Source organism: Rutidosis leptorrhynchoides, chromosome 2 (assembly GCF_046630445.1).
Source record: "Rutidosis leptorrhynchoides isolate AG116_Rl617_1_P2 chromosome 2, CSIRO_AGI_Rlap_v1, whole genome shotgun sequence".
NCBI classification, from domain to species: Eukaryota; Viridiplantae; Streptophyta; class Magnoliopsida; order Asterales; family Asteraceae; genus Rutidosis; species Rutidosis leptorrhynchoides.
In genome coordinates this window covers 233038722-233044078 of record NC_092334.1, presented here as the reverse complement: position 1 = coordinate 233044078, position 5357 = coordinate 233038722, and positions in this window count along the sequence as shown.

The following is a 5357-nucleotide window of genomic DNA, read 5'->3' as shown; positions in this document are numbered from 1 at the left end:
TTATTTAAAAATAATTCCCTATAAAGGAAACCTACCAAAATGTATAAGTTTAGAAAAACCATACAATATTACTTAACCAAATGTTGACCAAAATAAAGTCAACAGCATCCACTATTAAATGTATCAAAATAGAATTCAAGTTATTATTTAACAAAAGCTGCCATCATAAATATGCAGACTCTCTAAGCACAGCGGAAGCAATCAATCATGAACCTGAGAATAAAACATGCGAGTAACTGTCAACAAAAATGTTGAGTGAATTATAGGTTTAATATTGCAAACAATATTTAATAAAAACCATAAAAATTTATGTTTGAAAACATAAAAACTATTTTTTGGACCACAAAATTATATGCTAGAAAACATATAAAAACATTATTCCATTTACGGTGAGCCACCTGGTAACCACTTAACCATTTATTTACCCTTGCCAAACACAATAAATAATATACACCGAACAAGTGTATCTACAACAAATTACGAAGTACTAAACATTCCGATTATAAATTGCTAGCGCGACTAGCTCGAAATGGGGTTGTCAAACCCGATAGATCTATCCATAGGATTCGCGTTCACCAGTAGAAACCAGTGATTACAGTTACCAAACTAGGGAATATTTTTGTTCAACTCACAATGAATAATTTAAACCAACTTCCACTTGTGTCCAAAATATAAAATAAATTGCATGTATTCTCATCCCAAAAGATTTAAAATAGAAAATGGGACTATAACTCACCTTAATAGCAAACAAAGTAACCACACAAACATGCGAACAGCAAATGAAGTAAAGTGATCAGGAATGATCACAACGCCGACCTATAAATAAAGCATGTCGATATAAATAACTAACTTAGGTCAAGTCTTAGTATGATAGCTATTGTACATGTTGCAAGTAGACATAGAACAACACTCAACATGCATCGGTTTGATCGGAACAGCGTACGGACACACACTTTCTATTTTTAGAAAGTTCCTATTTTTGAAAAGTTTCTATTTTTGGAAAGTTTCTATTTTTGGTAAGTTTCTATTTTTGGAAAGTTTCTATTTTTGTAAAGTTTATAAGTTAGGAAAATTTCCTTAATTAGAAAGTCAACAAAAGTCAACTGAAAGTCAAAGTCAACCGAAAGTCAACTCAAAAGTCAACCTTGGTCAAACATAGTCAACGTTAATTTTAAAAGTGTAAGTTATAATAATAATATAAGTTATAACGTTTATTAAAGTTAAATATGTCTAATTATGTCATAACATAAGTTTAATTAAATTAAAATGAATTATTAAAGTTAATATAAGTTTAAATGATATAATTAATATAACATAAGTATTTAATTAATTAATTAAATATTAGTCATAATATAAGTATTATTCATTAATAATAAATTTTAAATTATATCATAAGTATTATTAATTAATAATGAATTATTAATCATATCATAAGTTTCTAATTATAATCAATAAATCATAAGTATTTAATAATTAAATTATAATTAAATAATAACTAAGCCTTATAATAATTAAATAATTAATTAATCCTTATTATAAGTCTTATTTAATACTTATCATAAGTATTTTCCATTAATAATGAAAGTATTATTAATCACAAGTTTAATTAAAATGTTAATTAAATCATAAGTATTAATTAAATGATATAATAAATATATATCATAAGTCTTAAATAATAATAATAATTACTTTTTATATCATAAGTAATTAAATGATAATGAAATCCATTATTTATATCATAAGTTTAATAATAAATCCCAAGTTTTAAATCAAAAGTTCATCGGGTCGTATCCTGAGCCCCGGGTGTCGGTTTTCGGCGAGCCTTACATATATCTCCGCCTAAGCAAACCACCCGACACTTTGGTACACTCAAGAACATACCATGAACAGCCCACAAGTCATGATATACAGCCAATACACTACTTGGAACTTCAATTCAATCAAAAACGTGTTTTAGACGTAACGGGTGATACGTGGCTCGGATTGAGATGACCCGAACATGAAAGTTCGCCCCACCATCAGTCCTAACACACTAACACACCCTAAAGTCACCAAATATGGTCACAAAGTCGGACCAAACCTGGTTCATACCAAAATCACATTTCAATCTTAACAAAATACCACTTTGCTCGTATCTAGGGCTCCGGGAATCGAAACGACATGAATCCGGAGTCTAAAATTAATGTCTTGATGAGAGGAACTCATTTATATACTTTATTTTATGATCAACATCAGTTACAATATCAGAAACACACGAAAAAGCTGCTGTCCCAATTTTATCAAACCGAAAAAATATGCAATCGAGCAATTCTACGCATACAATCAACAATACAATAACATATTATCATCATACTATCAATATAACATGTAAAAACAGAAAAATAATTGAAAAAATTGAAAATCTAGGGTTAGGGTTTATACCCTAATCAACAATCAAGTAATATGAACGCGTAGAGATCGTTGTGTAGAATCCGAATATGTGAATGATTTCTTGATCCAAGTATTATTTGATGAAGATGATGATGGATTATGGTGGTGGTGGTGACCGCTAGGGAGGGAGAATAGGAGAGAGCACCAAATGAATTTTAGGGTTGATAAAATTAGGAATAAAATGTGAAAATGAGGAGAATTGTAAAAATGAAAGGGGTATACCCCCTCCCCATGGGGTGTCCGTCCAAAATCAATGGGGTGGGCCCCATTTCTGGGCCAAATTGATGCTAAGATAAATTGCTTGTGGCCCGGATGCCCGAACGAAGCCCTAAACGCGAAAACACCGCTACGCGATTGATTTTTCGGAGAGATAACAAATACGCGACGAATAAAATATATAAACACTATATATGATCATATGACATTAAAATATCATATTTAAAATAATTAGGACTTAAAAATCCCAAAAGCTCGACCGTTCGTTTGAAAACCGAAAAGATTCGCCGGATAGAAATCCGCGACACGTAGAAACGTACAATTAAAGATATGAATACAAATATTCATATAACACATAATAATTAATATATTATTACAAAGATAATAATATAGGTCATAGAAATGACGTGGCACGAATAACAGTTAACGGTCGTTAAATAATTAACGATAAAAGATAACGAAAAAAGTAGGGTCGTTACACGTGTGAGTGAAGTTACCGTAAATGAATGAAATAAGATAATAGTGATTCGTTGTATCTTTTAACGTCATCACGATTGATCTCCGAAAAGAAAATCTTTGTAATCTATATTGGATTTGATTATTCGGCGATTAAGGAAATTATGATCCTCTTCGAATTAATGCGATAATCTATTTTGATTTCTCTGTCGGATATTTCACTATAAATCCACCTCATTTGTTTTCTTACAACTCACACCTTCTCAACTCATATTTTAAAGTATTTGTCAATATGCTTCCTCCAGTGCTGATTCTTGATATACTCCTCACTTTCATATCTGTCGCTCTTCTTTTTCATCTGCCTCCGGAAGAATCTATTTACTTCTACTATACTCTTGGTTTTATAGTGTTTTTAGTTCTCCCGTGTCTTTATATTGCTATATGTATTGATATATACGGTTTGTGATTTCTGGGTTGTTGTTGGGTTTTATATCTTCCCTTATATTTCAAAGTCCTTGCTTCTTCTATAATCATTGTCATCCACAGTTAATGCTCTCTTCTATTTGCTATGATTTATACTCCCATTTCTAGTTCGGAGCTTTGTCCTTTCGTTTCTTCTTCTTGAGATTAAGCACGGCTTGTAATGGTCCAGAATTCGCAGATATAAATTTCGGAATGAACATTGTTAATGTTCTAGGAAGGAAATTGTAATGACACGATCTTGACTTGTCAAATTACCAGAATACCTCAGAAAAGGCCGAATCATCAAGAAATATTTTCTTGATATTTATAGATCAAAGAGAATACAAGAGTCGTGTAACATAGCACATGATGACGTTATGATCTGTGAATCATCATGTTCCATTTAGAAACTCAGCATGAATTACTATAATATAATCACGTTGATCAAGTGTCATTATATTATACTAACTCATGCTTCAGCTCCCAACACTTCTTCAAGAATATTCCTATTTTAAACTCGAATGTTTCAGAATTTAGAAACTAAAATAGTTTCTTTTATGATATAATACAGATAGCGCGAAGAGGTAAATGATTTCAGATAAGAATAATTATAAAAATATCTTCAGAAGTATGGATGATATTTATAATGAAAGATACGATGATATCTTAGAATGTCTAATATCAGAGGATGATGAAGGATATTGTCCACAGGGGTTTAGAGTCAGGAGCAAGGTATTCGTTAATGACTTTAGCAAGTACTGAATCATTTGGATTCTTTGAAGGCAGGTTAAGCCTTTGTGATTTGTCCACAGCCTCCTTCATACTTTGCTCAATCCGTTTTCCAGTTTCAAAGCTTCTCTTTTTCTGAGCTTTGCCAATATACTATCCTTTATCATCCAACTTTTTACTGTTAAGGTCGTTTACAGTTTTTGCTGCTTCATCAGCATTTTTCAAAATTTCGAGAACTGGTTTGCAGTTTACGGTGTTTTTCAGAAATTTCTCATTCAAAGAATGTAAGTCTTGGAGGTAGACGTTGTGTGTATATGTAATTGTTGATGTAGACATGCTGCGAGGTTTCAAAATACTAATTGCTGATTCTCAATAATTGGTATGGCAATTCTTGTTATAAGGTACGAATGAGTATATGATAGGGTTTCGATAATTATAATGACTTTTTTTTTTTTTTTGAAAGTCAAAGATCAGTGAAGTTGTTGGTAAGTTTATTGCTAATGTGGTGAATATAAACGATTCCCCGGTAACGTTGGAGAAAGGGCAACGTATCTATTGAGGTTATAATAAGACTGTTTTGATTGTGAAGTCAAAGTTGACTTGCTGGAGATGTGACAAAACTGTCTATTTTGAAACGGAATTGAAAAGTTATTTTTGCTAGTAAATGCCAGAGGGTCTAACACGGATACGTGTCGAACTATGACTTGGGTTTTGAGAGTTTTTCAGGTGTATAACTGTGGGTAACATGTGGTTGGATCATCATCTCGATTGTTCCTTAGTTGAAGTGTCTTCAGGAATTTCGAAGGGTTTGAGCACATATTGTAATCGTTAATACATATGATGTTCTAACACAGTTTTGAAGTCAAAGTATAGCTTTGAAAGATATAGGAATCTAAGAGTGATGATACTGGTTATATTTCGAATTGAATTATGCGTTTTCAAAATCAGAATATGTAATTGAATTTGAATGAGTATGATTGTTTTGATTTATATGAAAGAATGGATATTGTTTTGAAAGTAGGGAGTATAGTTGATGATTGCTGAATCAGTTTCAAAAAATGTAA